Source organism: Tyto alba, unplaced genomic scaffold, assembly GCF_018691265.1.
Source record: "Tyto alba isolate M040663 unplaced genomic scaffold, T.alba_DEE_v4.0 Super-Scaffold_20, whole genome shotgun sequence".
Taxonomy (NCBI): Eukaryota; Metazoa; Chordata; class Aves; order Strigiformes; family Tytonidae; genus Tyto; species Tyto alba.
Window position 1 is genome coordinate 5,973,921 of NW_024881283.1, and position 16,385 is coordinate 5,990,305.

Here is a 16,385-nt window from a genome sequence, read left to right on the forward strand (position 1 = left end):
CTGAGATGATGATGGTCGTTGCCTTCAACATCTCTGCCCGTGGGCGCTCGTGGGTTCTGTGGGCTGGCGGGTCCTCAAACCTCTCCTGGTCCCTGTGTCCCCATCTTGACTGTGATCCCAGCATCTCTGCTCTTGTTCAAGAACTGAGACTTCCCTAAAATAACCCCGCAAGTTGCTGATGGCTGAGATGCTCCAATGTCCGGATGCTCCAGGTCTCATCCTGAGGGCACAGCGTTGCACCACCACCCCCTTTGCCACGTTTGGCCCTTCCCTGTCCCAAGAGAGCTGCTTTGGGCTGCAAAGCCCTCAATCACCTCGAGGTCTCAAGCCCAGGAGGTGGCACAAAATCCTCAGTGATCAACATTTTAAAAAGGCAAAAGAGCAGCACAGAAAATCAAAAACTTTTTTTTCCCACCACCCGCAGCTCAGGGGATGCCACAGTTCATGCAGAGCTGGTCTCCATGGGACACAAAAGCCTGCTGTAATCCAGGTGAGAGAAAACTCTTTCCCAAGCATTTTGGGTGCATTATGCTAAATTCTTACCTGAATTCGGCGGCTCTGGGAGGTGGCATCCAGCAGGACAGCACTGGCAGGGAGCATGTGAGGAGTCTCTTATTTCCTCATTTCACCCCTGCTAAATTTTTTGTCCAAAGGAAAAGGAAAACTATTTGAGACATGTCTAAAAAGCAGAAACAAATAGGAACACAGACACTTCCGTGTCATCTTCTCCTTTTGCTGCATGATCCTGGGTACCTCAGAGGGGCAGAGATGATGTGAAGCCTCAGCTTGCTGTCTGAACAGAGTGTGCCTCAGTTTCCCTACCAGAAGGATGGAAATATTGACTCGGGTCTGTCTGCTCTCAGGGTGATGGGTGTTACCACCTCCCCAGCCACCCTTTGCAGGAGCGCTCAGATGCTTTACCTTTACTGCCTGGGGAAGGGCAGCTGCCCGTGGGTGTGCTCATCCTCCCCAGGATGTTGGAGCAGGAATTTCCAGGGTAAGGACATTCTGGGGCACCTTATTCCCAATAATTAGGCTGAAGCATCGTAAGTGGCCCCCACGGCAGGGCAGAGTGGGTCACCGTGCCCGGCACGCCGCTGCCACCGGCACTGCCACGGGTAGCGATGGGCACGTGCCTCACTGGGTCCTGCTGTGTAATTTAATGTTCGTTACTGTCTCAGGGGTGTCTGAACATCACTGAGCGAGTCCCCCCCACCCCCCACTAATTTTGCATAAAAGGGTTGGGTTTGCATCTAAACCTTTGGCTCACTGGTGCTGGCACTCAGCGTTGCCCAGTCTGGAGCTGCTGCAGTCACGGTGCTGCACAACAGGCTCGAGAAGCTGCAGGGACTTCACTGGCAGCAGTTGTGAAGCCGCTGCAATAATGGTACTACTAATGATATAAAATAATCATAACACTGCATGGTCAGAGAGGAAGAATCAGCCTGCATTATTTCCAAGCAATTTTTTTGTCTGAATAATTAAATACAAGAGAGAAGCCAGCTTTAGGATGGAGATACCTACCCAGATGCACCAAGAGTCCTAAAATCTGATTGAGGGTGGGGAGACCCATCTCACAGGGGAAATGCAACCTGTAAGTGAGCTCTGGGGAGGGACAGAAGAAATTCGTGTGGCAGGCTCAGGGCAGGCTCTGTCCTGAAACAATCAGTCAAAGCAGTGGGATAAAAGGGTGAGAAGCCCCAAAACAGCCTCTCAATAAAACTTAAATTACTGCAATTAAAACCAAAATATTAATCTAAATAAACATGGATAGTTTAGTTATTTATAAGTTTCAGCTCCTCACCATTCCCTGGACCTAGCAGGTCCTTAAAACACTGGCCAGGAGCACCTGCAGAATTAGGGTTGTAACTTGAACTTGCTGATGCAGATGAGGTGAGAAATGTATTTGATTTCTGACTAATTTTAAAGATGGGTATTTTATGTGCCTCGTTCAAAGGATGAAGAATACTATGATGTGTATTTCAAATGAGCCATTTCAAATCTCATTTATTATTTTCCTGAAATCCCATTCCATTTAAGTTGTCACAGCTTGTGGCCTGCTCATGTTCCTTCCTCACTTACTATGGCAAAAAAGCCCCAAAGCATCATTAAAAAAACCTACCACCAGTTCTTTTATTGTTTCAAAATTCAAATACAAAGGAAAATAACATTTTCAGACGAGAAGAAAAACAAGTTTAACAAATGCAGGGAACAGAGGGAAATATTTTATATCAATCCATCAGCGAGGGAGGCAGCGCGACGGAGCAGTCCGTTGCGGTCACGAGCTGCTGGATGCCAGCAGTAATAGCGATTTATATCTCCATATCCCAAATCTCTGTGGATGAGCCTTAATGCCCTGCGGATGTGCCCAGCCCTGTCCCAGCCGGCTCACAGCGACCAGCACCAGGCACGGGGCTGTGCCCCACGGACCCACGCCTGCCAGTTCATCCCCATCCCAGTGCCTGTCTGTCCAGTGTCAGACTTGTCCCAGTGCCTCCCTGTCCCAGTGCCAGCCATCCCAGTGCCTCCCTGTCCCAGTGCCTCCCTGTCCCACTGCAGGCTCTGTCCCAGTGCAGGCTCCATCCCAGTGCCTCCCTGTCCCGGTTCATCCCCATCCCAGCGCCTCTGTCTGACTGCCAGCCCTGTCCCAGTGCCTCCCTGTCCCAGTTCATGCCCATCCCAGTGCCTCCCTGTCCCACTGCAGGCTCCATCCCAGTACCTCCCTGTCCCAGTGCCTCCTTGTCCCAGTGCAGGCTCCACCCCAGTGCCTCCCACCCCAGTGCCTCCCTGTCCCAGTTCATGCCCATCCCAGTGCCTCCCTGTCCCAGTGCCTCCCTGTCCCAGTGCAGGCTCCATCCCAGTGCCTCCCTGTCCCGGTTCATCCCCGCCCCGGTCCATCCCCATCCCAGCGCCTCTGTCTCACTGCCAGCCCTGTCCCAGTGCCTCCCTGTCCCAGTTCACCCTCATCCCAGCTCCTGCCTGCCCAGCGCCTCTTCCCTGTCCAAGCGCCAGCCGCATCCCAGTCCATGCCCGTCCCAGTGACTCTCCGTCCCCGTTCCTCCCCGTGCCAGCGCCAGCCCCGTCCCAGCTCCCCGTCCCGCCCTGCCCCCAGCGCCGCCTCAGCCGGGGCCGGGGCCGGGGCCGGCGCGGAGCGGGACCGCCGCGCATGCGCTCCGCCCTCCCGCGGGACCGCCGGGGCACTAATTGTTGCCGGAGTTAAAGAGAAAAAGACCCGGTACGCGAGAGAGGCACCGGGCGGCCGGGCCGGGGTGAGTGGGAGCGGCGGGAGGCAGGGCGGCGGCGCGGGAAGCCGCCGGCCGCCATCTTGTGGTGGGGGGCGGCGGGGCCGAGGCGGGCCGGGCCGCTTCGCTGTGGCGGAACGGAACGGAACGGAACGGGCCGGCCCGCCGCGGCCCCGGGGTCCGTGAGGGGAAATGGCGCCTCTGGGCCGCGGGGCGGTCCCGCGTCCCCTCACAGTTCGACCCCCGGCGAGGACGGGCGCCTCTCCGGGGGTCTCCTCCCCGCCGGGTGCTGAGGAAACCCCTCAGGGTTCCCCTCAGCGTAAAAGCTCCCGCTTGGGTGGGGAAAGTGTATTTTAAACCACTGAAAAGGGGAAAGTCCACTCTGAAGCTCAGCTATGGATGCACCCAGAAGACGAGTTAAAGTTGTTCACGGGCTACAAAGCAAAATCATAAAATATTGACAGTTTCTGGGTGGTTTTTTTTTTTTGCTGTTTCTCATGGGTCTGCAAGAGGCGGTTGAGAAAATCGGGGTTATCCAGCCCTGGTCCCGGTTTTTCTGGCAGAAATTTCTTGGGAGTGTTGAAAACTCAGAAGTATTAAAAAATACATAAATACAGTGCAACAGCGAGAGATCTTGGAGACTTACCCAAGATCAGAAAGATTTAAGTTTGAAAATAGACATTTTTACATGAGGGGAAAAAAAATCATCAAACTTCCTGACAGCAAATTCAAAGACTAGAACTAATGATATAAAAATTTTATGAACAGAGGGAAGGCCTGTGCCAGATAAACAGAGGAATAGATATAATATTTCAAAAGTATTTGATCAGTGCTCTGGGTAAAGATTGGTATGGAACAATCAACGATGTTTGGTGTTCACAAGAAAGGGATTAGGCCAGTTTTATTGATGCTCGGTGCCGCCAGGAATTGGATTAGACTTTTAATATGAAAACATTAATTTATTCAAATATCACCCAGATAAATTTAAAAAAGAAACAAAAACATGCACATTGGTCTGTAATTGGGATTAAGGGATAAAGAGCTCTGATCTTTTGTGCCAAATTGCGTAAGACCTCTCTGGTTCATGTCTTATATAATAAAACAGAAGTAAAAGGAGAGAAAATGGGTACTTGATGCTGCAAACTCTTCCTACTGTGCAGCAATTAGCAGTCTGACGTGGTCTCTTTAGCGTCAGTGTTTTGCTTCCCTGCTCTTCCTCGTCCCATCTATTTAACTTACATATTTTTGAGGGTGGGGATGGTCTTTTCCTCAGTGAGTATTTCTACTTGGCAGTGTAAGGTATGTAATAATAATTAGTAACAGTCCCCAGGGTAATTTGCTGGATTGTAGTTGTATAAAGTAATTACAGATGCAATTAAAACTGAGGACATTTTTGGCCTCTGTGCTCTAGTTTTGGCCTAAAATTGATTGCACCTTACAGTGCAAATAATCCCATTAAGGCTGAATGCATGTGAAATAAATTGTAATTCATCGTGAGTGCAGAGGTGGAAATAGAGCCTGAATTTGAGCTGCTGAGTACAACTGGGTACAACGACTGGGCAGATTGTGCAGGGCCAGATCCATTTTTCTTGGCCAGAGTTAATTTATCTTGCCTTTGTGGGTTTTATTGCCATGTAAGTTGCAGTAAGGTGAGTAGTTACAAACAGATGTGTTCTGCAGATGATTCCTGACCAACTAACTTCTTGTGGCCCAAGTGTGTGTTTTCTTTGCCTCAGCCATGCTGTTTGCACTTCTTATCACCAATTCTTTATTCACTGGCATTTTAAGGCAGTAGCAGAGTCATGGGTCTTTAGACTGATTATTAAAAGTAGCATCTAAAATTTATTTAAAACAGCATCTGCAATTTTACTTTATAATGCTTGGCTTAAAATTGTGTTGTTTTATCTGCAGGATAAGGTCTGTCTCTCCCTTATCTCACTTCTATCTTTGTGCAAAGCTTTTAGTCTAAACACTTCTGGGTATGATGATATATTCCATTGGTGGGGTGGATATGAATTTGAGGGTAAAGCCTCGTATAACCCTCCTTGCCCTTTTCCAGGTGAACACTGGTGGTTTTTGAGAGGTGAGAAGTGCATTGGGCTGCAAGCCTGACACTGGGAGATGGGTAGTGAAATCAGATTCTCCCAAGGTGGTGACAGAGATGTGGACAAAGATGTGTAGTCTGTTCAGTCTTCCTGTGCCAGCCCATGCCTCATCTCTGCACAGGAAAGGGTTTTGGAGGCCTAAGTCCCATTATAAGAATTGCACAATTTGAATATCAGGAAAACATAGTTAAACTGGGTCAAAACCAGACTGACCACAGCAGCAGTTACTCTGGACATTTATAGTCTTTCTGTGGAATAACAAGGTGGTTCCTGAGTTGCAATGTCAGTTCTTCCCCAGACAAATACTGTTCCCTCTCTCCCTTTGTTTATAATTTTTAATCTATTTCAGCCTTTTCTCAAGAATTCCAGCAGTGTGTTGTCTTCAGGTAGAGGAGAGGGAAGAAAGTAGCACAGTGGGTTGAAAAATGAGATCAAAGACTGGGGGGGAAAATGACCAAATGTTTACTTGTTAATGAAGGCTGGCAGCTGAAAGCTCTGACATGTGGAATCAATTAGCAGTTGAAGCAAACAGAGATCTGACCAAACCCCGTCCCTCCTAATTAGTAGCAGTAACTGTGCTCTGCAGGTGAGGTATGCGTGCAGATGTGTTTTGCTAAATTTAGCAGATTACTTTCCAGAGGATAGTTCAATTTATTGGCAAAATACTTCACCTCCAAGGGAATGGATATTTTATTATAAGGTTTAGCATCTTTTGGCTTATCGCCTGTTTGGTTTTGTTTAACTTCCGATTGGATCCAGCTAAATGACGGGATAAAAGCGTGGTAAATCTCTGCAAACAGAGGTAGAAACTATATTCAAGAATCACATAGGATTTGTTTTGATAGCCCTATCTATGATGTAGCTTTTAAACCAAACAAAATACATGATTTAAGCAAGAAACCTGAACATAAGCAGCAGCAGAGTTCATTCTTGACTGGTATGAGGCAGATCAAAGCTTCCTGGCACGTTACTGTTTGGCTGGTAGCAGGGCTGTGCAGAGCTGAGGTCCTGCTGGCACATCAGATGGTCCCAGGCACAGAAGTAGTCACCACTGTTAAAAGTCGTGTGGCTCGACTGTCTCTTTGTGGTGGGGTTGGTGGAGTCAGGAGTTTTGGAAGGCTTGCAGGGATGTGCTGTGTCTTCCAACCTGCATTAAAATGGCTTTTCAAATAGTACATGGCGGCTCTTCTTGTATTCCCGCTGCTCCATCTCTTTGTGTGACCCTTTCTTTTCTCTTTGCACATAGTTTGTTGGGTTGTTCTTTGTTTTTTTGGTTGGGTTTTTTTTTTTTTTGACTGCTTGCTCATATTTCATCTACACCATGCTACTTTATGGTGTCCCCGGAAGCTGGAACATGAATGGTGAGAACACTGGAGGAAAGAGAAGATAGCTGCAGTGAATTTACAGGGTGAGCTACAGTAGTTTCAGCTTTCACTTCCCTTGTTAATGCTAAACTCAAGTGCCCTTGTCGTGGCTCTAAGGAGCTGCTTTCTTCCCCATGCTGTGGTTGGAAGATGTCTTTATGGCTGGAGAGGGATGGCAGCATGGCACAGGACCTGGGAGCCTGAGCTCCATCCTGTCAGCTCCCACACACGAGAGCCTGGGCTCTGGTTTCTCCATTGGTGCTGGAGCTGTGTCCACTTTGGGGGCAGAATATGTGTAAATTTGGCATAATACAGCTTTTCAAATGAGATAACATAGGACTGGATCACTTAAGTTTTTTGAAAAAAATAAATACATCGGAAAAAGGTCAGTCCCATAAAGGTATATTTTAAAAAAATCTGTTTATTTCAAACAGTGAAAGGCTCTTACTGGCTCAGTAGTCCTTTTCATTGTGATTCACTTGTATTGAAACCAGGTGCAGATTTCTGTACTTCCAGCAGGTCACCCTTGGCTACAGAATGGGTATTGAGAAGGAATTGCCTTTGAAATGCCTGGAGAGGGTCTGCAGCTGCCCTTGCTTGCTCAGTTGAGAGAGTGTGCATGGACAGTACTGGGTTGTCAGAGAAAAATAGCATCTCAAGTCTGGTTTGTAACTCTTACTGTACTGAAGCTGATAGACAGATATCAGAGCCCAAGATATCATTGTTTATCCTTGTTTTATAAATCACAAGATGTTTATACATCACATTTGGAACATGTTGGTACTTCTGTATGGGTTGTGGGTGAGGGGTTTTTATCTTTCTGGTTTTTAAAGCATTAGCTGGAAATTTGGGTTATAACTTGTCAAGGTGAAAAGTTAGGTGATGTAGATAAAAAAAGTGTGGGGCTCTGAGCGTTTGCATAGATGCTGTCAGTGAAGCTCCAAAGCACACACAAAATCCTTTAGGAAATCAGATAGGACTAAGCATGAGTTTAAGTGCATTGTTGGATCAATAACAGCAATATTGCTCATGCAATTTGCATATTTTCTTCTCCTCACCTTTCACAACTGTGATACCAATCCATCTGTACTTGATGAAACTTCTGATGGGAAAGGAGGGATGGAAAATGGCTTATGTATGTTTGCAAGCTGTGCTTTTTTTCATATTATCTGAAAAAGTACTTCTCTAGGTTTTTGTTTAATTAGTTCCTTGACTAAACACTTCACTTTTCAGACTCATATGATTTTCTAAGAAGATTAATTTTTGACCTAACCTTTTCTGCAATAGGGACAGCAGTATTTTTGCAATTTCTCATTGTATTTAACACAAAGAAGGCATGTGATACTTAATTGAAAGAAGTTTGGATGTTTTTATATGGCCATCTGTGCCAGATTTTACTTTAATTCCTTCATTCTGTAGTAATACAAAATCTGCAAATTACAATTTGACTGTATGCTCTACCAAGCTATTTAGAAAACAAATACCAGAAGAAAAATCTGTTTTGCAATTTTTGTTGCACAATTATGTACACAGAATATGGGCACTCTGGCTGGTTCTGCCTCTTGACTTCAGCATCAAATGTATCTGAAAGACAAGCCTACACTTACTTGTATTTTTTAAGCTTTCTTCATTAATTCTGTGCATTTTTTTTTCTTTTGAAATACTTGACATGCATTATTCAATGTGGAACAATTGCAGCTGGTATCAGTATGACACATGAAAAACTTCTGGAGTAGGTACTGGTAGTTCTGGAGCTTAAGACTAGTCCCGTTAACACCAGTCATTTAGAGTTTCGATGACCAACCTTAATTATTCCCCAGAGAATTACGAGTATTCAGAAAAATACAATATAATGAAGTGGCTTCAGAACAGAAGCAAATAAAATAACTAGTGCAGAGATTTGACATCCCTTTAAAATGTCTGTCTGAGAGCCTATACCCAATGTGCAGCTGTTATAGATGTCAGAAATGTTGGAGGACAACAAAACATTATGGGTAATGGTGTGCTCCTCTTGATTGCTTTAATTAACTACTTCCACTTCAAGAGCATGTTTTATTGCAAAATTAATTCTTTGTGTCTTAGTTAAGCATGTAAGTGGTGTGCCTGAACTTTTAGTTTTCCATTAGAACCACTTTTTTTTCCCCACAACTGCAATTTTTATGTTGTCACAAAATTGACTTTATCCTGAATCACAAATCTTACAGCTTCCTTACAGGTCATTAAGTTTTGAATGAAAATAGTTCTGATTACGAGTGATGGAAAGTATTTCTATCTTGCTTCTGTTGTTGTAGAAATTAGATCAGATTTAGAAATGGCTGAAATTCCAGTGTCTTGCTAGGGAGTGCTGTGGGTTGCTCCTGCAGAGCTGCTTCTGAACGCGACGGTTTTTATGGTGTGTGATTTCTGTGTGGCAGTGGCTGACGTTCATTAGTGTGCCAAGTGTTGCACTGGTTAGAACTGGTTTCCTGGGACTGGGATTAGCAACATCATGGTCTCAGGCCTCGAGGAGACGTCCCTGGGCCTCCTGGCTGAGCCCACTGAGTGTGAGGATTGCACAGGGCTTTGGCAGTGGCCAGGTGCCTTCCACAGAGCCGCTGTTCTTCACAAGCAGTTGGAGATGAAGAGCCAGGGAAAAGCAGCTGAGCAGCAAGCACATTTAATGAAAGCTCTAAAAAGGAACGTAAGATACGCTTCTGTTCCTCGCTTTCAGTAAACAAACAGAAAGTGTTAACTCTGTGGGCATGGAAGTAGGTTTTGTACCTTCTTTTGCGTCCCTCCCTTTCTGTTTGGAATAGGTCGAAATGCTCGCCAGCACTGAGTGCCTCATTCAGCTCCTGAAGCAGAATGGACAGGAGAAAGGCTGCTTCCTTGCTGGCTTCAGCTGTCACATAAAGCTAAAGAGAAAGGTAGCAAAGTGAGTATGACTGCAGATGGGGGTAGTTAGACTAGAAGTGAGGCAGCGCCGCTCTCAGCCTTCACAGGGAGACGTGCTACCGCTGACTTGCCGCACGCTTCGTTCTCAGCGCGCTCCGTGGGGAGAGCTGGCTGGCGCGTCAGCAGGGCGGGGAATGGGTTTGTCTGTAAAACGGGCACTTCGCAGAAAGTGTGCTCATGTAGCGAGCAGCCACAGCCTGTGTGGGTGCTTTTCTTTCGACAGCTGAAACAAATATGTGCGTGTGGGGGTATTTTTGACATAACTGTGTCAAGAAACCAAGAGATAGCAGCTTCCGAACTACAGTGTTGGTTTGGGCTTAATACTAGGATCAGCTGCTGGGTTTAGAGTAAACTCACTATATTGCTGTCTGATCTTATAAACTGATCTAAGTTTCACTCCCATGGCGCCTGTTTCTTTGTCTCCCAGCACAATACCACCTAAGCATAATCCATACATTAATGTGTACTTAGGGTAACCTTGGAAGGGCTGTATTGTACAAATGAACGTGGCAAACTCCTGAAAACCAAAGTAGTTTATCTTAGTGGTCCTGCGGCAGAGCTAAAACAGAAGGTGTTTGCTTCTCGTCCATTCCAGCCCATGCTGTGAGCCCAAGGCATCCCTCCTTTCCTAGACCGTTTCCGCCCCCCCCCCCCAATCTTTCAGAGCAGTATTTTCCTTGTTTTGTTGCTACAATTTTTCTCTCTTTTAATGAGAAACAAAAAATTAGTAGGAAGTACAATGAATGGATCCTGGATTTCCTCAGTTCTGAGTTTTATCTTTTTTTTTTCCCTTCACTGACATAGATAGTGAAAGCACTTAATTCTTCACACTGTTAAATGGTTGCCAGTGGCTACTAACACTTTCTCTTGAGGCATTGGTACCGTTCTGTTGCAGGCTCTGAAAGTTCATTTCAATTCCTGACTGAACAACTTCACTGTTGTTTCTGGAGGTAAAGCTGGTTTTTTTTGGTAATGGCATTAGTTCAGCCTTGTAAAATATTACTTGCTCAAGGTGAGTAATAGGTTTTCATGGGTAAGTAAAGTATCATCAGTCATCAGTGTAGCAAAGGACAGGCAAGTGAGTGTTGTGTCTGAACTGGTAAGTGTTAAAGCAGTTCCTGACACCAAATTAGCTGTGCCCTGCAAGAAGTCATGATATACTTTTTTTTTGTTTCTGTTTAAATTGCAGTTCATTTCTCCACTAACGTCATGAGAGTGACTGGCAGATCTAATGTGCTGGGTGTCAGACACCGCTGCCAAATCTTGCAAGAAGCTAGGGATGCACAGAGCACTGAATGCCAGCTCGCTTGGAGTGCATGTGTATTACACTGAATGAAATGACCGGCTTTGCTAGGTTTCCCATTCAGTTTCGGCGAAAAAAGGTGATTTGTAAGGCAGTTATTCCCAGAACAGCACAGTATCAGATGGTTTTCTTGATGCCAGCTGCTTCTCAAATGGAATTTTGCCTCCTGGTACATGGAGGCTTAGCCAGAAGGGCTGCAAACTTCAGTGTTGTTACTTGATTTACAGTCTTTGGGTTTATTGTACCGTTGTGTTTCACATTTACCCTCATATAAAGACACTGAAATCCTCATGTCATTGGAAATAAACCTGGCAGCATCTGAAATGGGATTTCTGCTGAAATGTTTCTCTTCCCAATAAGGTCTGATGTTGTACAGAGAAATACAGCAAACCCCCATCCACCCATTTAGCCTTCACACTTTTATTTGTTTGTATGAACTTGCACCTTTTTTCTTTCTTTCTTTTTTTTTTTTTTTGGTTTGTCTCTAAACTAAAGCAAGATGGATGTTAAAAACCAAAGCTGCTTTTCTACAGTAATGATGAAGCAGTTTCCCAAGGCTGCACTGTGGTTCAGTGGCAGAAACGAGATCAAAACCTGAGTGTTTCTGACCTCCTCTGCCTATGGATTCCCTGTCTAAAGATAAAGCACAGAGGTCTGGGTGGTAGCATATTAATTATGAACCATTATCTCTGCCAGCATGGTAGTCATTTATCATTTCATAAATCTGAATCTGCAACTTGGGACTGAATGACTCATCTTACTTTTGCTGTATCTTCTTTTGCATTAATGTTTCTGAGTCTTAAAATGTTAAAGATGAAAAGCAACCACAAATAGGGACAAATGGGGAACATTCATGCCTGACTACGGCTCTTGACAATGTTTCAAGTTATTTGCTTCCTTTTATTGGACTATCTTGATTTTATTGTAGATTTTACTGATAGGGACCATTATAAGAAAAGTTATTTCTTTATTATATTTTTCTAGGAGTTTTACTGGATTTATAAAATACAGAGATTAAAAAGGCCCATTACTGTATGAGGTCTTCCCTGGTTAGTACAAGATTATTTTCTACACTGTGATTTTTGACAGTTTTCCTGGCCCAGTTTTAAATAAATTCTGCAACTTAATTACTTCTGTCCGAGTATCTTCCAAACTCCTTCTCCCAGAGGGAGGTCTGTAAATAGTCTTGGTGTTTGAGTTTCTTTCTTTTTGAAAGCCTGAATGCAAAGAATAACATCTAAAAAGCAATGGTTTTGCCGTTGCTGAAACTGGCATCAAAACATTGGCTGCAAACAGGTGTTTATAGATGTACAAGGCTGCATCAAATATTAATGTATGGCAAGCCTTTGGCTACAGTTGTTCAAAACCACCTACATAAGGCTTATTTAGTCCGGTTCATAAATCTCCGTGCAGCCGTGGCACGCGGGGCTGGTGCGGGGCTGCTCTGTGTGCATAGCCAAGGACACCAGCTGCGCATCTTCCGCACCTGCAGTTCGGTTAAAACCGGTGGAAGCTGAACTGCCAACTGCAGCTTGGCTGCTGCTCTGCTATGCTCCCGTTTTCACCCTCCTGACTCATTCTGACTAGTTTATATGCCGCTAATCTTCACAATTATGCAGGATTGTAAGTAGCTGGAATTTAATAATTTGGGGGGGAAAGGAGGAACTTCTACAGGGATTAGATTGTGATACCCAAAGATACTTGGTATTGCAGTTCACAAATGTCTGTCCTGCTTTTGACCCAATTAAGATAATCATAAAGAACTGTGACGCTTGAATTAGAGCTGCAGGAAAGCTCAAATGTTGTGTATTATCCTACATCAGAGCTGTGGTTTTGCCTTTGGCTGAATTAAATTTACACTTCCAACCTGTAGGTAGAAGGTCTAGCACGTGGAAGGCTCTAGATCAGGAGTAGAGTTTGCCTGCCCTTATTTAAGCACTCAGCAGTTAAAAACCTGCCCCAGCCATGTATCTTAAGGCACTTTCCAGTGCTCAAGGAGAGAAACAGTCTGCCAAAGACCCGTCAAGCACCTGGTCCTTTGGTGATGCCTGTTCTTACTCTGAATTAAGAGCTCAGAGTGACCTTATTGAACTAAAACCTTGAGATGTCAGAGCAAAGACCCCCACGGTGAGCAGTTTTGACCCATTTCCACAGGAATGCAGTTAGACCTATCAGCTGGACTGTGCTTTTTTGAACTTAATGTCAGTGGTTTTGCTCACACTGCAAAAATTAGTAGAGCTGACAGTTCAAGGGAAGGTTGTGAATTTTTAAATTTTTTTTATTTTTTTTAAAAGCAGTTATGTTCGTAGATTGAAAATATTCAGGTTATGTTCAAAGGGCAGGAACGTACAGTTAATTTATGGTCAGTGCTTGGTTAATGTCTACCACAAAAATAGTTGAGTAATTGGATATGGGGAGCCCATATAGCAGTATGGCTTTTAGTCAAGTCTTCTAATGGACCCCATTAGTTTATTTGCTGGGACGCGAAAGCAATAGGTGGAGCTTAAGCGTTTTAAGAGCTTTATAGTGTTCCTAGCGTAGAGCCTTGACATTATGGCAGTATAGAGGGACCTGGCAACAGCCATTAGATGTTGCTGCTCCCACCTCCCTGTTGTACAGGCTTGTCACTTGTATAAAGTATATGAGTTTGTGCAGGCACCTGTGTGTTTGTGTTGCTGTAATTTTAAATCCTGGTGCTCCTAATATCCAGACCAAAGCTCCTACTGAATCCACAGACCGCAGGATCTTGCCAGTGAACTGTAATTGGCAAAAACATCATACAGATTGAGTAACTGTTAAAATTTTCTGGTTTATCTTTTTTTTTTTTTTTCCTCAAGCTGCACATATGCTTAACACTTAATTTTCTATTCATATTTACTGAAGCGTCATGGGCAAAATGCAAGTTTGCCATTTTTTCCCATCTTTTGAAATTAATATTGCTCTGAAAACCCTTCATGAAATGTAAACAACAGGTCTGTTTATTCTGTGTCTCTTTTTTGTTTTGTTTTGTTTTGTTTTCACACCCTAGTTTTCTTTCTTAAAATTAAATAAAGAGCCCAAAGACTAAGCAGAAAGATGGAACAGAATGTCTCGGAGAGCATCATCAGCATCCTGACAGCAGACCCTGATTTATTGAATGCCTTAGACTGGAAAGATGGCATTGGTACCTTGCCTGGTAGCAACATACAAGTAAGAACCCAAGGACCACAATACTTGAGTGACCACCATGCTTTTGGCAGCGCAGAGCATTTACAATATATTCTGTAGTTTGAAATAAAAGTTGTGCAGGGAGAACACTTTTTTTTTAAACAACTGGGTTGGCATTACCAAGGAAGTGGTGAAATTTTAGTAATGTCTCTGAAAGCCTGGTGATACTCCCTATCCCCTTCTAATTTCTTGCTCAATTGATTTCTAAAGGCAGGAAGTATTTTAAGTAATTGTTTTCTGCTAATAGAAGTTATGGGCCTGATCTTCCTAATTCTCAGTAATGTCCATACAACATACTCAGACAACAAATCCCGTTAATTTCAGCCCAGCATGAAAGAGACATTTTCTCTGAAAGACAAATTTTCTCAATTTGTGGGGTTGAGTCTTTAGGTCCTTTTCACATCACTTGTTTTTTGCAGCTTTTGACAGCTGTCTGTATCTTATGTATTCATGATAGTGACAAATACAGCTCTTGTGTAAATCGGAACTAAGATCTTATGGTCACAAACATGGTGTTCTATGTTAGGAGGAGGAGGGTGAGTGTCTGTTGACAGTTTCCCAAATTACCTTCAACTGTTATTTCAGTTCAGTTGCACTTCTGGTGGCTGAAAATGAATACATAAAATTGCCCTCAGGGCTGCAAGTTCTGAATCTTGGGAGGGAGGCGGGGGAGGAAAGATGAATTCCAAGTGAAATAAATTGGAGCTTAAGGGACTTGAGAGCTCTGAAAAATCAGGTTGTTGGTATCACATCAGGCATTCAGAATCAGGACCCCCACCTTCTCAAGTGTTGACAGTCTTCCCCTTCCCTCTTCCTTCTCCTTCCTTTGTACAGAAAAGTCTTCTGCACGGGCTGTCAGACCTTGCTTAGGCTATGAGGAAACTGCTTCTGCCAGCAAGTCTCGAGAGAACATGGATGCATGCTTGGAGTATTTTGAGATCAGTGGCTTACACTCCCGTAAAACGGCCATGGAACTGGGTCCACTGACTTTCTAGGGGGTCCTTTGGATGGTTATTTTGCAGTGGCCTAAGTTTTGTCCTGTATTTAATCAAAGTCATACTTCTACTTCTTAAAAGAGCTCAACAGTGTATTGCCACAGGTTTTCTCTTAAACAGCAGTGACATTCCTTTGCAGAAACAGCTTCACTTTTATTGATTCCTTACAATGGTAGAGAATTAAACAAAGTATCATGTTATTTATTAGATGGAAAGACACCAAATAATATTGTATTGTTTCATACTAGATGATCAAGTATCGGAGCACTGAGTACCAGGCTTAGTGAGTCTGGTATAAATGTTTAGCTGGAACACTAGCTTCACAGGAAGCCACTTCATTCTTAAGATGCCAAACACTTTTTTTTTTTTTTTTTTTCCACTGCAGAAATGCTGAACACTTTTTTCTTTTTGCTTTTACTGTTTAATCCTTTTTTCCCCTTTCTTCCTGCTATATTCCAGTTCTTGCATGCACGATGAACTAGATTTTTCCTTAATTCCCTTCAAAAAAAATTCTCAGGAAGGACAGATTATTTCTGGAGGGTTTGTGTGGATTTCCTATTAGTAAACATGCTATATTGAACTCCTTTGTGTAAAGGAAGGTGCAGTCCTAATAGTAACACAGTTAGGCATTTCCAGAACATAGGAATGAGGGATATTGCCTTCAGGAGTTTTGGGATGAAACTGGAGGCTGCCTCCTGGTATCAGCCACTCCTCAGCATCAGATCGGAGACTGTTAATAAAGGTGCTTGTTGTGTTTCTAATGCAAACTTGCATTTTCTGGGGCATGGGCTGGGCTTCACCAGTTCATGTGACTGCAGGTATGCCATCTAATTATTAAAAGAGGAAATAACAGCCTGCTGTCTTCACTGGTTTGGGCTGAATCAGAACTGTTAATTTGTATGCAGGAGTGTCGCTACCCCAGAGACTAATCTGCTAATACAAAATGACATTGGCACCCTTCCCTACCTCCAGCTGTGAGCTCTGCTTCGTGTGAGCTCTGCTGCTTAATGGCACGTAGAGCTCTGGGGATGCTCCTTCCACTGACCTTCTGCTCATAATGCTGAGCTGTCCTTATCAGCCATGGCAAGGAACCCCTGGGACCTGCATCATTGTGCTGCTGCTCTTCTGGCATTTGAGGAAAGTGATAGGTTTCTTCTAAACTGGATGGTCTCCTGCAGGAACCTTAGACCACTTAGAATCATCATTTATTTCAAATGAATTGTTTCTCTTCATGC

At 44.1% G+C, this 16,385-nt stretch overlaps 1 protein-coding gene across 4 annotated transcripts in view; it reads left to right on the plus strand.

Moving 5' to 3' along the window:
- Positions 1 to 3,183: 3,183 nt before the first annotated feature.
- Positions 3,184 to 16,385, plus strand: part of LOC104358393 (lethal(3)malignant brain tumor-like protein 3) — a 69,112-nt gene continuing 55,910 nt past the window's right edge. For 3 of the 4 annotated variants that reach the window (XM_042793583.1, XM_042793581.1, XM_042793582.1), the window contains exon 1: positions 3,184 to 3,269. The gene's annotated coding sequence lies outside the window, so the exon portion shown is untranslated. The remainder of the gene's footprint in view (positions 3,270 to 16,385) is intronic. The other variant, XM_033002135.2, reaches the window with a different exon arrangement.